At 41.7% G+C, this 18,881-nt stretch overlaps 1 protein-coding gene across 1 annotated transcript in view; it reads left to right on the top strand.

Moving 5' to 3' along the window:
* Window positions 1-18,881, top strand: part of LOC138282877 (ly6/PLAUR domain-containing protein 2-like) — a 234,618-nt gene that overhangs the window by 17,254 nt on the left and 198,483 nt on the right. The window lies entirely within an intron of this gene.

The raw sequence follows: 18,881 nt of genomic DNA, 5'->3' as shown, positions 1-18,881 counted from the left end.
CATAAAGTGCTCTCCAAGAGCTTGGATTGAGCTTGCCTCCTATTCCAGAAGTCTCAGGGACAACAAAGACTTCATCCCTTCAGGAAATCCTTGCACGTCGGAAAAGTGGTGCAATGCCTGCAGAAATGTACACATCACCTGCATTGTGGGTGGAAAATTGTTGCAGCGCTGACCGGAACGATGCAGCGCCAGACTCGCAACTGAAAATCTGATGCAGCGCCTGCCTCGTGGCTGAAAAATCACTGCAACGCTTAACCGATCGACGCAGCATCTGCTCCTTTCTATCAGTGCATCCAGGATTTTCCCTCACCGTTCCTGGGCGGCAAAAAATTCCCGCATCGCAGTGAAGAACCAAGGCTGTGCTCCTGGAAATTGAAGCTTCACCTTGCAGGTTCGAAAGAAACGGCGCATCGTCTGTGCTAAGCTGGAAAATCCGACACAGTACCTTATTTTTCATAGCATCTTCTCCTCAGTCCCCGTTCATCATTATTTTTGATGCATCCCAGTTATTGTTTGTTACAAAGATATAACCACTGATTCTTAAGGATTGAGACTCTTTTAAACCTTTAAAAAGTGATATTGCAACTCGTGCATATTAGATTTTTGTCGTTTTTCACTTATTTCATTCTGATAAATATTATCTATTGTTCTAAACCTGTGTGGTATATTTTTGTGGTGTGTTCACTGTGTTACTGTATGAGTTATTCCACAAATACTTTACACAGTGCCTTCTAAGTTAAGCCTGCCTGCTCCATGCCAAACTACTAGAGGGTGAGCACAGGATATTTGGATTGTTGTGACTTACCCTGACTAGGACTGAGGTCCCTACCTGGACAAGGGCGTATACCTCTGTCAAGTAGAGACCCAATTTCTAACAGGAGGTGTGGCGTGGACCTGTGGCTATAGTGGTGGTTGTTAGAGGCTAGGAAGTGGATATGTTCATGAGGAGGAGCTGAGGTTAGAAAAGAATTAAAATGATGACTGAGTTCTGGTTATGGAGGTCATGGGGTGATAGTGTGGGTGCTGGCATGTGGGACGTTGTGTGGACACGTATGGTTATTGGCTAGACCAGTTGATAGGATGAGAAAGTGGGGGTTGTGATTTGTAGGCAAGTAGGCTTTGAATGAACATTGGGTTCAGAGATTTGTTTTGTGAGTATATACATTCAGGCCCAAATTTATACTTGCTTTGCGCCAAATTTGCGTAATTTTTTTTAAGCAAATTCAGCGCAACCCTAACTCCATGTTTATACTTTGGTGCTAGACCTGTCTAGTGTCAAAGTTTTGTAGTTAATGTCATTTTTTGCTTGCTGGAAGCTACCTTGCATCAGTACAAAAAATAACGATATAGCCTTAGCGCCATATTTATCCCCCTCTTGCTAAAATCACGCACGGAGGGAAGGGGGACTTAAATAATGGTGCTAAGCTTGCTTAGCGCCATCATTTAACACCTGGGTCAGGGCAGGCGTTAGGGGACCTGTGGGCCTATTTCCATGGTCAGAAACCATGGAATGGGCCCACAGGTGCCCTTCCCTAGCCCCAGGGACACCCCCACCCACACCAGAGGGACACCACAGGATGGGGGGATCCCATCCCAGGTAAATAAGGTAAGTAAAGGTAAGTATTTTATATTCTTAATAAAAGTGCTATAGGGGGGCCTAACTTGGGCCCCCCTACATGGCACTGGGTGCAATGGCCATACCCAGGGGACAGATGTCCCCTGGGCATGGCCACTGTGGTGGTGAGCATGACTCCTGTCTTTACTAAGACAGGAGTCATGTCCATGGGGGTTTTATGTCAAAAAATGAAGCTAGTCTAGGTAGAGGCATTTTTATGCCTCTGACCATACTAGCATCAACCTTTGAAGCACAACCTCCTGTTCCCCTTACGCCTCCGCCACCTGGCTAGTGTCCTTTTTCATGGTGCTAGCCAGGCCTTACCGCCGGCTACAATCGTTCCATAAATATGACGCCTGGCCGGCGTCTTGGAATGGCGCTAACCAGCGGTATACTTTTTCACGCAAAACTGCGTTAGCGCAGTTTTGCGTGAAAAAGTATAAATCTGGGCCTCAGTCTCTAGGGGGCACCAAGGGTGACCTACTTTCTTGCATAACAAGAACTATACATGGAATTAAGACTAATCAACTTAATTCTGTTTGCAGGGTCGCTCATTTGATCATGCAGTCTAGTGGACTTTGATCTCTTTTACTAGATTATTTTTCTACCACTAATCATTCTTTAGCTCCAAATGTTTTTCTGTACATAGGATGGAATTTTGAACTCTGAAGGAATCGCATGCTTGACTGAATTGTGTTGTTATAGTAATTAATCTCTCTTCCAGAAACGAACTCTTTTATGCAGCCAATGAGCCTAGATAAACATCTCCAGATCCCTGGTAATCTCATCTTTCATCTTGCTGCCCTCCTCCATGCCAGGCTGATGGCACTCTTTTGTTCTGAAGGCACCTGCTTGAAAAACTAGACAGGGCAAATCAACAGGAAGGGCCGGAAGAAATCACCAACGCTTAACCTAAAGAAAAAGTAAACATTAATTAGCACTGGACTTTTCCTGCAGAGTTCTTTGCCAAACAGGTCATTTGTTCAACAATATATGAAGCTGGTTGCTAAACACACACCTTACGCCAACACAAACATATATAGGTATTCAATGTGCACGTTGCCTTATTGTCAGATGTGTGTAGGCCCCCGGGTGTCTACTCCCCAGAGACTCTCCTACACGCTCACCATGTGTTCAAAATAATTTTTTTTGTATTATTGAACACTTTTCTTTAATAAGATAAGATCAGCACCTTCTCGGGTTGCACCCTTTCATCTAGAAAGATAATGTGCATATCTGTGATGCAAATAACTCACTTTTTCAATTTTCTTCTGCTTGAACATAATTGCAGTAAACCACTTATTCAGCAGTTCTGATAAAAACATCCTATATTTTGCTTTTCTTTCATAAGATGGTTTTAGTACAATAAAACCATGAACAATTAATCAAATCCTAAAACAGGTATCAACAAGTGGCACATTGTACAGTTATTTATAATGTCATATTTTCCTCTAATTGGTGGGTTTGCCTAACTGGCACTCAACAACATTGAGCTTCCTAAAACAGGCCTCCAACACGATGCTCTGGGAAGACAACATATCTCTTTAATAAGCAGGTGTAGGAAACCTTTCACCTGAATAGGAAAAGGTAAAAAAGAGTCACCAATGGGAGCTAGAGCCCACCTCCCCTACAGCGCCCATGGCCACATAATGACTCACTCCAAATGGTCCTTGTCTACCTAGGTACACCCACTCAACCCCACCCACTCGATGCACATCTCACGTTTGCACCCTGTCACTCAAGACACTCCTCCCATTTGGTTCTTCTCTACAGATACTCCAGAGGTGCTCCCTCTGTTTTACGGTTCCTATGGATTTAGTAGGACTGTGTATATGACAATAAGAACGTCACACTATAGACACTTAGGGACTGATTAAGAACTCGGCGGATGGGTTACTCCGTCACAACGGTGATAGATATCCCATCCGCTGAAATCTAAATCCCAGTCTATCCTATGGGATTTAGATTTCGGCAGATGGGATATCTGTGACCATTGTCACAGAGTAACCTGCCCACCCAGTTCTAAATCATGTCTTAGTCTACATATATCATCAGTAAAGGTTTTTTTTTTTTTTTGCTAGTTCTCAGTACAACATCCAAACCCCTAAACTGACCAGGGTAATAGATGTTATTGGTAACCTTGAACATGAACACTCTGATTCCCAAGGATTTCGTGGAAACACACCTAACCCTTTCATTTTGTTACTTTTCCCTGCCCTAGGTATACACAAGAAAGATACAAAAATACTTTTTAAAAACATTTATTGAAACAATCATATTCTTGCAAAGAAAGCATGAGCTGCGATTAGTAGACAGATGAGACCTGTACTGTAATCAGCATTATTAGAATGGTGAACAATATAAACAATTCAGCCCTCTATCAGATCAGTTGGGATAGTCTAACCACAATACCTTGGTCTTAGGTGTCAGGAAGCTGGTCTAAGGGTACAGGCTATCTTCTGCTTATCTCTCATCCTGGGGCAATCCTCTCACTTGCCTCCTCAGCCACTCCTGCTTGCCACCTTTGTTGAGGCACACCCACTTTTCTCCTCCATGTAGCGCTCTATTCTACCCCTTCCTTCATGATGGAGTAATGGTGAGGGATCACATCCACCTGTGTGAGAGCGAGGAGAAGCCGGAACACCAGACAGAGCCTTGCACCTGCATTTTTCGTATAGTGATAACATTTGTTGACACCCCTGAGAAGATGCCATCTGCTCACACTATGAAAAATGCTAATCTCACAGAATGCTGGTAATTCTCGGCACCCTGCTACCATTAATGGGATGATGCCCATTCCTCACCCTTGCAAATTGTTGGCCTTAGCACAATGTTGGTAATTCTTGTCTTCTTGACAATGTGTGGGCATTCAGGGGATGATTTACATTGCTTCAACTTGTAAAATACTGGCCCTAAGATAATGATGGAAAGTCTTGGCAACTTGTGGTCTTACATGGGCTGATGCCCACTACCCACTACTTGTATATTGTTGTCTCTCACATAAAGGTACCTAGTAATCATAAATGCTGGTGCAAGCTCAATACTTACAATTTTTGTAACTTGTGGGCATCCATGGCAGGATGCCCACCACTGGTAAATTTCTGATGTTGCCAGCATTGTGTTCTTTCTTGACATATTGTGCATGTCTGTGGCACAGTATTTCCTACCCATGGCATAATGATGGTCCTGGCTGTATGGTGGTAGTTCTTTGAACATTGTAGGCATCCACTGCAAAATAGTGCATTTCAGCATAATATTCACCCTGGCACAATTATGATAATCGCCTACATGTTGTATGGCACCCATGTCACAATAGTATTTCCGATATTACAGTGCTAATTTCTGACATTCTATGGGTTCATTGCACAATCATTCATTCTTGGGATATTGTGGCCATCCATTGCCCACACACCTGCTATAATGCCGGCTTCTGTATTATTGTGGTAATTCAGGATAGACTGTGGGCATGCTTGGCATGTTGGTGAAACCCCAGGGATTGTACTCGCCCTGGAATAATGACAATGATTCATGGCATTATGTTGGTATCCATGGTATGGTGGTGACAAAAACACAAATGCAAATAATTTTGAAGGTTAAGCTTAGGCAGGTCCAGAGAAGAGAGGAACCAGAGTAAGGGAGGCCTCCCATCTGGGGTGACCACCTGGTATGGAGGCAAATTCTGGACAGTGGCTGTGAAAAATCAAGACAAATGGTCAAACTACAGGTCAAAATTTCAGGACAAAAGTTCAATTTTTACAGCCGCATCTTAGGAGGATACTCAAACATATTAAAGTAGCTAAATATCTGTCTGATCAAAGTAGAAGTCAAAATAGGTGGTGGCTTCTTCATGGAACATTATTTCAAAATGTTCATTCCAACATGGACAAAATGTTAGCATCATCACCTAAAATAGGAAGTGCACAGGGAGCAGCAAGATATGCATGCCCTGCCATTGCACTGGTGGAAAGCTGTAAGCTGGGCATGCAGGCCCTCTTATAATCTGAAGCAGGAGTGGCTGAAATATTCTAGTGCTACTGGTGCCACCAGGCCTGCCATTATGGGTAATCAGAGGTAGCTGTGTTGACACCAGCCAACTAATAGAACCAGCAGAGTTTGAGTGAGTGGATGCAAAAGTCATTAGAACAGAGGTACATCCATTTAGATTTTATCTGTGGATCCCATTTTGAGGTATATCCAACTGTGCAGGTGGGGCATTGTAGGATGAGATCTCAGTAGCATGTCACCTGGGAGGGAGGGAGGGAGGGAGCTGTAAAACTGAAACACTCTAAGTCTGAGCCTTGGAGCTAAATAAAGTGACACATGTTTAATTCAAGTGCTACTGATAATGACTACCATTGAAACTGTCCGGTAAAGAAGAGGAAGAACATCATAGTGTACCTCCTAATCCACTGATGACTAGACCGAGCATTATCTATTGCCAAACGGTGGAATAAAAGACATCATCCTAAAATCTTCCCACCATGGCCCCATTTCTGCAGTAGCATTACTGCTGCTTTTTTATTCAACAAAGTGATGCTCTTCGTCGTTAGTTACACATGGCATTTCTCAAAAAAAGGAAGAAAGGTGCATTCATCTTAAGAGCTTGATTTATTAGCACCCTCTAGAAGTAAGGCCAGTGCTTAGAAATTCATAAATCTTCATTTGGGGTCCTCAATGGGAACACTCCAGTTCCTGTGAAAACTGTAAATGATAACAAAAGAGGAACAATACAAGTTCTAATTCTCCTTAGTGCACAGTGATTAATAAACAAAAAAGAACATAGATGTGTGATGTGAGGAAAGCACTCATTCTAATGATTAGTAGCGATCATGAGTTTCCCACCTGGTTCCACAACCAAACATATTTTCCTGGAGTTATTTTCTTAAAGAACCTTTAGATCCATAAAGGATGCCCATGAGGAGCATCCTACACACTGTGGCACGTCTCATCCATTTCCTGAAGAAATTTGATCACCTCACCCCCCTCCTGATGGAACTTCATTGCCTCTATTTGTCAACCCTCGCCATCCTTAAATCTTGCTGCATCATTTATAAAGCCATCACAACCAGGTCCGTCCACCCCCTCCTCCCCTGCTGCTTATCATATAAACAAGCTAACCATCTCTGGTGGTTCTTGGCACATCCACAGCCAAAACACCATCAGACTGCAGACTACGAAGTGCATAAGAGAAAACAACAAGGCAACAGGCCTTTTCCATCTATGCACTTAGTGTCTGGACACCATCACGTGCATCCATCACGACCACCCCAAAGCTGCTCCAAATTAAGAAAAAGTTGTAGACTCACCACATCACAATGCATTAACTGTGCATGACCCAGCTTCCTCTCCTATGACTTGTTGGCTTTATACTTGTCTATGAACAAGTAAATCGTAACACTGCCATTTGTCTAGGTTTGCGGTATAGAAATACCATATACATGCATACATAGACAAAGGAGCCTCAGGGAGAGGAAAAAGAAGACTGGAAGCAATTATCTAACTACTCTTATTACCACCCTACACACTCCCAAAACCATCCACTGGTGTTGCTGCCTACACAAGTTTTTAGAACCCTGTCTTGACTTAGATTTATCATCAGTCTGGAAAGTTTTACCTCCCATGCGCAGACACGAGAAACAAGTCATATGTTGGCTTCAAAAAGTACAATTATCCCTCTTGTGCTTTGTTTTTAACCTTGTGGAAGAGAGACAACAAAATATCTCTACCCAAAACTCCATTTTATTCATGTTCAGGCTGAGGCTTTAGGAGAACATCTACCATTTTACATTGTGATATTTAAGTTGTGTGTTGTTTGATGTGCATTGAGTAGGAGAAATTATAATGTTTCTTACTGAGTATGTTTTGTAATTTTCAAAGGAACTGGGATACACAGATTAATGACCCCCACATCTAAGCTTCACTGATTGGTCTACAGGTGGGAGTATTTTTCAGCTTTGGTAGATCATCCTTGGGAAAATACCTTCAAAGTCCACTTTGAAAGTATGGTGATTTTTCAGTTTGATCCATATGAATTGAAGATTGCCACCTGCTAGAAAATCGTGCATTTTAAGGAGCAAATGGACCAACAATAGGACAAGGATTACAGCAGACGAGGGGGTTTTACAAGTCTAACTGGAAATCACACAGTGTGTCATCAGTTTGTGTACTATCAAAAGTAAAACAATGACTGCAATAAATTATAAACAAATTAAAATCACTTCATTGATGACTAAAATAACATGTTGGCTGAGCATAATGAATGAAGCTCATGAAAGACAAAAACCTACACCAGGAGTGTATCAGGTAGACAGTGACCACCTCACTCCAGGTCATTATGGACACTATCTCCAGTTCTGAATTGTTTAAGAACAAATCATTGAGTTAAGGTTGGTAGTCACACTACTTCACTTAAAGCTATGCAAAAAGATCAGATGATGGAAGGAATGCTGAACAATATCAAAAGTTCAACCCCAGTCACAAATTCCATCCTTTTTTTTGCTCTCAATGCCATTCCAGTTTTATCCAGGCATGTGCCACAGGATTCAAACCAGCTGGGCTAATGAGGGTTGATACCCCAAAATTGGTCCCAGAATGCTTGTTTCCGATCCAAGGAGGACCTGGCCTGGCAGTTTGGGTTGGACTGTTCTCAATCGGAGCAGGATCAAGACTGATTTGCATATTGCTGGGTCCAAACTGGGGTGGCTTGGGGAGAAAAAAACAGTGGATTAAACCCAGACTTGGGCTGAATGCTTGACACTGTTCAGCATTCCAGCCATCATCTTTTTGTGTTGCTATAGTTGCCCTAAGTGAGAGGAGCATGCCCAGGCGTGGGCCCCGTGCTCACTGGGCTACTGGATTCAAACTAGCCTGGCTGATGAGGGGTGATATCCTTAAACTGGTCCAGGGAGGACCTTTCCTGGCAGTCAGCTAGACTGTTCCCATGGGGAGCAGTCAAGACTGATTTGCATATGACTTAATCCAAAACTAGGGTGGCATGGTGAGCAAAAAAACAATGGATTAAACCCAGATCTGTGACTGGGGGTGAATGTTTGACAATGTCCACATTCCTTCCATCACCTTTTTGTGTTGCTAGAGTTGCCATAAGTAGGAAGGGTATGCCCAGAAGTGGGTCCCATGCTCACTGTGCCACTGGATTCAAGCTGGCCTGCCTGATGAGGGATGATACCCCAAAACTGGTAACAGGATGCTTATTTCCGGTCTACAATGGACCTGGCCTGGCAGTCTGGGCTGGACTGTTCATGTGGGGAGCAGGGTCAAGACTGATTTGCATATGGCTGGGTCGAAACTGGGGTGGGGAGCAAAAACAATCAATGGGTTCAACCCAGATCTGTGACTGGGGCTGAATGTTTGACAATGTTCAGCATTCCGTCCATCATCTTTTTGTGTTGCTATAGTTACACTAAGTAAGAAGAGTATGCCAAGATGTGGGCCCCGTGCTCACTGTGCCACTAGATTCAAACTAGCCTGGCTGAGGAGGACCAATACGCCGAAACCGGTCCCAGGATGCTTGTTTCCATTAAAGGGAGGGCCTGGCAAGTGGGGCTGGAGTGCTCCCATGAGAGGAGGGTCTAGACTGATTTGCATATGGCTGGTCCCAATCTGGGGTGGTGTGGTAAGCAAAAAAATGATGAAGTAAACCGATCTGTGGCTGTGGCTGAATGTTTGACAATTTTCAGCATTTTGCCCATCATCGTTTTGTGTTGCTATAGTTGCCCTAACTGGGAAGGGTATGCCCACACATGAGTCCTGTGCTCACTGTGCCACTGGATTCAAGCTAGCCTGGCTGATGAGGGGTGATACCCTGAAAGTGGTCCCACAATGTCTGTTTCTGGTCCAGGGAGGACCTGGCCTGGCAGTTCGTGCTGGACTTTTCCCATGGGGAGCAGGGTCAAGACTGATTTGCATTTGGCTGGGTACAAACCAGGGTAGGGTGGTGAGGAAAAAAACAATGGATTAAACCCAGAGTCGGGACTTAAGTGGAATGTTTGATAATGTGCAGAATTCCGTCCATCATCTTTTTGTGGAATTCCATTAAACTAAGCAAGATTACAACACCCAGACTATCACACAGAAGCCCAGTACTGGAAACAATGTCTGTAAGGTCTGGAGGGAAGTGGTTAACCTATCAGCCTATTTTATGTAAAAAGGCATACCCTGACTCAGAAGTGTGGACCGAGCAGTGCCAACATATAATATGTTTCACTAATTAGTGAGAAAAATCCAAGACAAGGTAAGAGAATAACTTGCTCCAATTAGTGAAATAAGGGGGCTACACCATCAAAGTCTCATTGGGATACTGATCGGGATGATCATAGATCTTAAATGTCTGCATGATGATGATGATATTGTACTAGTGTCATTAAAACGTCATGGTGGTCTGAGTCAAAAAATGAAGAAAAGGGAATTTACTTTTGCATATTGAAAAAGGGCACAAAACGATCCCTCAGTGGCATAGAATAAATAATCACCTGGTATTAATAAGAAAACAATGGGGGTAATCAGCTACCTAAATCATCATTTAAAATGTTTTATGATATCACTTAGCACAGTGGTGATACCATTTGAGTCTAAGAATAACACACATATGAAGCGTCAAGTAGTTTTAGCCAATGTCCAGAATGTATGGATAAAGAAGCACCAGGTGAATTTGAACTAAAACCAATAAGACAATCTCTTACTAGCCCACTTAAAAAAATTGGCAAATGTAGGCTTAGGTCTACCATAGAGCAACTCAACTCTGGTGGGAAGAACTACCTTGGTTTCGATTCTGCCTTTTTTTATCTGAGGCCTTGCGGGTTTCGGGGTTCTACAAAGTTCCTCACTGGGGGGTTTATTTATGGGGAATTGGCGTAGGGCAGCACCACAAGTCTTCTTGCTGTGCTGCCCTATGTCAATGTGAAAGGGCTGGAATGCACCCTATTTATGAAATACAGTGCATTCCTGTCCATTTCCCTTGCACTGGTGCACAATTGGCTACCTAGCACCAACGCATGGTGCAAGGGTGCTTGTGTTTATGCCGTATTGTTTTTGTGCAGGAAGGGGCATCTTCGTGCACAAAAACAATCCCAAGAGGCGTTTTTCTCTTTCGATGTGTGCGCAGAATGCGGCACACATGGAAAGACTTCAAAACTAGAAGAAATGAAAATATTGCGCCTGGTTATGCCACTCCTGTGCAGGCGTAAGGTTTTGGCACTGCCACAGGTTTACATGATTAAGTAAATCTGGGGCAGCATCAAAATCATCCATGAGTGTTTCATGGGAAAACCCACTGCAGCGCCCTTGGCACGCCTCCCTGGCGCAGAGTAAGGCAACGCAGTGACTTGCACTGCCTTGCCTTACTCCATATCTGTGATGCCATTCGAAGACATGCAAAGAGGCTTTGCGTGGCCTCATAGATATGGTTGAGAGGCTTGTGCTGCCAGAGTATACAAAAAAGTGATACTTCCGTGGTGCAGGCCTCTCGTAAATATGCACCTGAATTTCCTGCTATTTAACCAACATGTACAGCCATTAGCACATCTTATAGGATCGTCTGGTTTACAGTTTTAAAATATGCAGCTGACACACAGATCTTATTTCAATTACATAAATGATAGCCACGGTAACAGATTGCGGCTGAAGGATGGCATGACAGCCATAGATCAGAGGATGCAATGTTACCATGTAAAGGTTAGTTGGAAAGCCAGTAATCTTCGCATAGTTGACCTATGGCCTGAAGGCTTAAGCTAACTATTCAGCCATCTTCCCTCAATTAAGAATCTTGGCCTTGTCATCGACTCTGATCTCTCTCTAGGCAAACATATCAATTTAGTTGTGATATCTTGAGGTGTTCACTTGAGAAATCTTTCTAATTTTCTTCCTCTTTCACATAATCATTTCAGAGGTGCATAGAAGGTGCGATAATAAACTACAGAGTGGACAACTGCAGAGGGATTATACCTAGGCCCCCCAAATTACAATTTCAGAAGATGTGGAGTATACAGAACATGGCTGCCACTGACTCCAAGCCCAGGACTCAGAGCTGTCCATTGTTAAGCTGTCTCCATAAGCATTCAGTGAAACAGCACATTTATTACATAATTATTACTTTAGGTTAGGACATCAGATTCCCAAGTCCTTGCTGACTGTCTCTATTATTATCTTCCCAAAAGGCTGCGTTCAAGCAATTCTTGGCTGTTTTTAGTTTACAATGCTACCTAACAAGATCAGCCACAGGAATTACTCAAATATTTTGGTCAAGCTTTAGAATTCTATTTTTCGTAACCTTGGCCTCATTAATGACCTTCTAGCTTTTAGAAAGAATTTGAAAATGTTTATGTTTATTGAAACTTGCTGTCTCAGGTGAGATAACGATTTCCTTCTCTTCAATATTAATGTTGATGGCTTTTCAGCCTAGCGGTTTCTCAGCTCCAAGAAGCCACATGTAGCGATCAAGTGGTTTACAAACCAAAATAACTTAACAATCTGTAGATGCCTTTAGCTCAGCACAACATTTAGACTAGGATTTTAGGCTGTCAGACATTGTTGTGTAGCCATTTTAGTTATAGCTCCATGCACGTTATTTTAACAGACTAGGCCGTTGTGCACTTTAACCTAGATATATTTTATTCAGCTTTGTTATTTTTACAATAACCAGTTTTAAGGTCTTGTTTTATTTCTATCTATCTAACTGTTTTGCTTAGTCTAGCACCATGTTCTCAAAGAAGACATTCTTGATCACTCTGTGCTTCATTCAAGGCTAACGTTGGGTACATTGCTGGTGAACGTGGTAGAAGTTTCGTCTCCAACATTCGTAGAAAATACACATCTTTACGTAGGGACATTTTCTCAGAATATCAGTTGTGTTATTATAAAAACACTTCCTAGTCCCATTACACGTTAAGAGGGAGATTTCAGCCAGGAAACCATGACTGAATGCTGATTGCTGAATGCTTAGCTACAGATGCTAACGCAGACCACAGGCCTTTTCTCAGGTATGAGGGTTGACGTCTTTCCAGGGGAACCTGAAAGGCAGAATTAGAGTTTAACATGCTGTGCTCAGATTATGACTTAGATAGGAAATAGGCCATCGATTTTAGTGACAGTATGATAGCGTTATTCTTATGCTTCACTCTCCTCGTCACCGTTTTAATATTGTCATATTGTGTCGTCCTGTTCATTGCAGCTCACACTTTGCTATCTAAGATGCAGTCGTTTTATTAAACCAATCATTGAAACATATAATGCTTCTGTTTTTCATTTATATATGAGACTGAATTGTGAATGAGAGAACCGGATGCGACCTGAGTGACCACGACTTCCCTGAGAAGCCTAATATGTCATGCACTCGGCTGCCCAATCATCCCTATGCGTTGGTAGAGATGAGGCACTGCTAGTTAGCAGGAACAAAACCCGGATTTAGAGCGACAGGTGTCACCCACAGTGGGTCAGACTCAGTCTCCCACACCGTGGATGATCTTGTTGCTCAAAATCCAGTAGTCTCATTAGAACAATGAGAACCTACGCGACAACATCAAAGGGTTATATTTGCTATTGCAGCTTTTGAAACATGCCCAGAGATGGGTGGAATCGACAGATAAACCGTCTCTGTACCAAAATGCACTTAGAAACAAGAGGTAGCATAGCATACACTCGGCAAAGGAATTAGTCTATGCACATTAAGAAAATCAGTTGGCTGATATCTCAAAAACTGAAACAAATGCAGACGGAAAAATAATTTGGGACCGTCTTTGAAAATAAAGAAGCAACTTGGGTGAGCGGGGAGAAGCAAAACATTGAATTATGAGTCTTTTCTTTTATTATTCTAGAAAGAAACTGAAGAAAACATGTTACAGGGAAACATAAACAAATATTGAGACAGATGAATAGTGCAGGATTACCACAACTCAAAATGACACAAACTCAACAAATGGATATGTACTATCTGAAGTCAACCTTGTTAAATAGAATACAATCAAACTACTGAGGTTACATATTTTTCTTTTAAAAATGGAAGAAAGACTATATCCCTGTGTTTTCTCATAAAATTTGTAACATTGTTTGTTGCTGACTTAGTTTATTGTACTACTGAATATGGACCTCCAGAACATTGTGGTACAAGAATATTGAGAACAGAATAATGAGGAACAAAATATCAAAAGGTAAATGCATAGAGAAAAGTAGAGATTTACTCTTCCTAAATTCTAACTTGAAGATATATGGATCACCTGTACACATATGTGGAGTTAGGTCTACAAAATCTACAAAATCTACAAAATCTACAATTACTTATCTGTTAGTATTTTTTTCAATATTTTGTCTTCAGTATTCTGTCCCATTGATATAACATATCCAGCGTGCACACTAACTGGATTGAAAGTTGAGACTCAAATCAATCTGTCCTGTGATGCAGATGTCTTTCTGATTGTAAGAAGAAGTTAACATGGGCATTGCCGTGTTTGTTTGATGCAATATCTGTTAAGTCTCAGAGGGTGTCCTCGATTCTACTTCACATAAAGTAAATTCTGAGGCACCATCCATATGAGAAATTGTCTCCTGCGGCCCTCCAACTGTTACTCATTCTGCAAAAAAAGATACTTCCCTACGGTTTTCCAAATGAAACCCTACATAACTTGCCATGTAGTACTTTAGAAGTAGGTCAAGGTGCCTAGTGGTAGAACTGAGAGCAGTATGTGTGATTTGTAAATCATTGTAGCAATTTTTAATCAAGTCATGTTATCAAATCAGATTTCCCTTGGTACATCTGCAGAAAGGAAGATGTCTATGGGACTGTATTGCTACATGCACTACGTGCATGTAGCAGCACTACGTGCAAGGTAAACAGTGGTGCAGGGTGTGGACCATTGGCCTCTGCTTCCATTGGCCTTCGCTTCCATTTTGGTTCACGACTCCATTTTGTTGAGTCTGGTTCTGTGCGTAAGGCACTGTTCTGTGTTTTTCCACAAGCTTCGGCAAGCTGAAGGGTGGGGTGTTTTTCTGCTCAACTTCGCTCCATCTGCCTGGTACGAAGGGCGCTATTTACATTCCACGAGCTATCAGTTAGAACAACAGGGGGATGCGCCAGTACACAAGGAGGAATGCAAGCTGCCTGTACACAAGGAGGAATGCAAGCTTCACCTTGGAGCCCTCTCCTGGGAACTTGGCCCATTCTGAGGAGACGTCTCGAAGGGTGAACAAGGTACCGCCGATTGCACAATTTGTAAAGGAGGGGGTCTTTTTCTAGAAAAGACTCCTGGGCGTTAGTAAATACTATAAAGGTTGGGGGCTTGATGGACTGGTTTAGGAACTCTCTTCTGGGTTGGACGCAGCGCCAGGAGGACTGATTGTCCCGAAAAGAGGCTCCCTGTGCCAGCTGATTTGGGTTCCCCAGCTTTGTGTACGGCGGAGGGATGCAGACGCTCTTTTCGGTGAAGCTTTTCAATTTATTAAGTATATTGTGTGTGCGTGCGTAATATGCACTTATTCTTGCAGTCATTTTCATGCTATTGAGCATTGAAGTATATTGTGTGTGCGCGCGTAATATGCACTTATTCTTGCAGTCATTTTCATGCTATTGAGCATTGAAGTATATTGTGTGTGCTTGTATTATATGCACTTACTCTTGCAGTTATTCAGAGAGTGCTTATATCTTCATCATTATTCTCATGTTATTCTCCTGGTGTATATATATATATATTAGTGTGGTTTAGTTTTGCTAGCTGAGAACTTGCCCCTTAAATAAACTTGATTATTCTACTTACGAAGGTGTCTGAGAGTGATTGCTTTACATTGTGCCCTAAAATATCCTGAAGTGCATAGTTCTGATATTCTGAAGAGTAAAACACAGGGACCTATGCATAAAGGCCTGATTCACAAAGGTAAACTTTCTGTGTAAGTTTACAATTGTCTGCTATTCACAAAGAGATTTATGAGTAAGATCTTTATGAGTGCGTACTCTCCACACATAAAAAGATAGGTCTTTTGATGTGTGGAGACTCTGCACTTGTAAAGATACTATTTGCAAATCCCTTTTTGAATAGCAAACAATCATAAACTTACACAAAAGTGTACGTTTTCTTAGTGAATCAAGCCCTATGTTGGTGCATGTAAAGTAGTATTCCTTTATTACTCCATATGAAATTCACAAACCTTTGGCTGGATATCTCTACCTCTATCGCTCTTATCTTATATACAAGATCAACACATTGCAAAAAAATCCATGATATAATTGTGGTTGTCACAGAGGATGCGATTGTAACTAGAAACCCCAGTGATTGTGTTGATCCTTTTGTGGAAGTTGAGGTGGCTGGCAAGACATTGAATCTGTTGGTTGATTCAGAGGCGCATATCACAATGATCACCTCTGAATTGTTGAGTAAGACGTGAAGTGACAGAGTATGGGTTCCTCCAGATACAGCCCTGATGTCTTGTAAGGCAAAGAAAATCGACTTGGAGGGATTTATTGAGGATGTCCTAGTACTTAAGAGGCACAAGATCCAACGGAAAATCTATGTGGCAGTGAGAGGTTTGAATATATTAGGGTGGTACCACCAAAGCCCTTTTGGGATGGCACTTAAGCCAGTGACTAGTGAACAGTTCTTGTTGTCAAGGATTTACCATCATTTTCGCCTTTTGAGGATGATTTTACAAATGTTTTGTCTACCAACGTGGAAAAAATTGTTGGTTTCAAACATAGCATAAAGGTAAAAAAAGGAGCTATTCCTGTTAAGCATAATTAAATCTGTACCATTCAGTTTTAGGGAGGATCCTAAAAAGGGGTTGGATAATTTGTAAAAAGAAGGTGTAATTGAGCCCGTTGAATCTAGTGTCTGGTTATCTCCACTGGCTGTGGCCGGCAACTGTAATGGAGACATTTGTTTGTGTGTTTACTCGAGAAGATCTGGGTAGACTCCCACCCTTTGTCTAGGTTTAGTTATCTGTTGAAAGAATTTAGAGATGCTGAGTAGTTCTCTAAAATAGATTTTGCGTCAGCATACCATCAGGTGGTTTTAGGCAATACATCCTGCCAATACACAGCTTTTAACTCAACTTTTGGTATATTCCTGTTTTGTAGGATGCCGTTTGGCCTAGCGTCTGCCGTATTGGTTTTTCAGTGAATCATGCAGCACCTTTTGGAGAATGTTCAGGGTATCCTCATATTTCATGATGATGTTTTACTCTTCGCCAAACAATTACAAGACCATGATAAAGTGCTTAGATCTGTACTTCACATTTTTGAGAAAAAATGTGTGGTGGTTTAAAAAGAGAAATGTGAGTTTTGGAGAAAAAAAAACATTGAATTCTTGAGACACAGTGTCTCTAGTAATGGCAGTAGTCCCAAGCCAGGGTTTGTTAAAGCTGCTGTAGAGTGCCCTTAGCCCAAAAACAAGGAGAAACTTTCATCAGGCTATGCGCATTTTTTATGCATGGTTTATCCCTGCATATGCTACTAAAATGAAAGTCTTAACCAACATGTTGAAAAACAAGGTCCCATTCATTTGGGATGGTGTTTGCCGGAATACATTTGACATAGTTAAATTGGAAATGACATATGCTAAAACATTGTGTGCATACAATCCAAGCATGCCTTGCACTATCATAGTAGATTCCAGTAAATATGGCTTAGGGGCAGTGTTGATCCAAAGTACAAATAAAGGGGAAGTGACCATTAGTTATGCCTCTGGAGTGCTTTGCAAGGCAAAATTAAATAACTCTGTAATTTAAAAGTAATTGCTGGCTTGCTACTGGGCTAATGAGAAGTTCAGAAGTTATGTCTGGGGTAGGAGGTTTGTAGTGCCGACTGACCACAAGCCGCCTATGTATATTCTGAGTGGTGACAAAGTCAAATACACTACTCCTCGCACAGCTTCCCTTACCATAAAATTGCTTCAGTATGATTTTGAGGTTAAATACATTACTGGTAAGGAGAATGTCACAGTAGATCATCTGTCGATGTTGCCTATTAGGGATCAAAATACTATGAATCCAGAAGATGATCAGGAAGATTGCTTTATAGCAAGTGTGGATGAAGTGGATATCAAAGCATGTGGTAAGATTGACTGGAAAAAAGCTGATGATGAAGACGTGGTGTTGAAATAAGTTAAAGAATACATTATAAATGGTTGGCCTATGGAAAGAAGTGTGTGTTCTGAGATTCAACTGTCCTTCAAGACTGTTGAGGAACTTTCCATAGAGGATTTTGTGGTGATGCAAGCATACCATTCGAGCCATGCTGGTAAACAACGCAACTGAAGGTCATCTTGGGTCGATCATGATAAAAAGAAGGGCCCATTATTGGTGGCCAGCTATGAATAGATTTGTTGGCAGGGTGGTGATAGAGTGTGTGGTGTGTCGGAAGGCTGAGAAAGGGATCAAAGTTGTGGCTCCACCATTACAGCCAATATCTTTACCTGAAAGGCAGTGGATGAAAGTGGACATTGATATGATAGGATCATTCAATTTTCTTCCTTATCATTTGTGCTAATGGACTACCATAGCATATGGCCTGAGATTTGTTTTTTCCCACTCTCACGGCCAGCAATGTTGTGTGTTTTCTAAAAAGACATGTTCACTAGGGAAGGTTTTCCTGAGTCTTTAATCTCTTACAATGATGACAGTTTGTGACTCACAAAATGAAAGTATTCTTGAAAGACTCTAGTGTGAAACATCTAAGGAGCTCACTCTATCATCACCAAACCAATGGTATTGTGGAAAGAATTAATAGGTTGGTGGCTAAATGCATAAAGTGGGTGAAAAACAATGAGTATGATACAGAAGAAACAATGAAATCCATGTTGTAGTTTTATTGTACAATGCCAAATTGTCTCACTACGGTGTCCCCCTTTGAGTTGCTTTGAGGGTGCAAACCAACTTCAATACTGTATCCTGCATGGTAATCAAAGGCTGTACAAAACAAAGTCACAAGTAGTGTGGATAATAAAGTAATGTTTAGCAGAGTGAAAAAGGAACAGATTAAAATGAAAGATAGGTCTGACATCAAAAGGTCACTTGTATCTTTTTACATAGCCTTTGTTGTATGTTTTAGTTGTTAAGTTTTCTTTTGTTTCTATTCTCGGGGGGACTGTGTATTTGTTTGTTAAAAAAGGGAGATAATATGTTATGTGCTGCATCTTTAAGTGAAGAACATAGAAGCTTCTTTAATTGGGATGTTGTTTGGAGTTTTTGTTTTGAGTGTTCCACTGAATTCAGTTGGAGCATGTCCAGGCGAGACAACAGTAGTGGCTCCACTACTGCTTATGATAATTGA

The sequence above is a fragment of the Pleurodeles waltl genome, chromosome 2_2 (genome assembly GCF_031143425.1).
Source record: "Pleurodeles waltl isolate 20211129_DDA chromosome 2_2, aPleWal1.hap1.20221129, whole genome shotgun sequence".
NCBI lineage: Eukaryota > Metazoa > Chordata > Amphibia > Caudata > Salamandridae > Pleurodeles > Pleurodeles waltl.
This window is presented reverse-complemented; position numbering and strand designations above follow the sequence as displayed.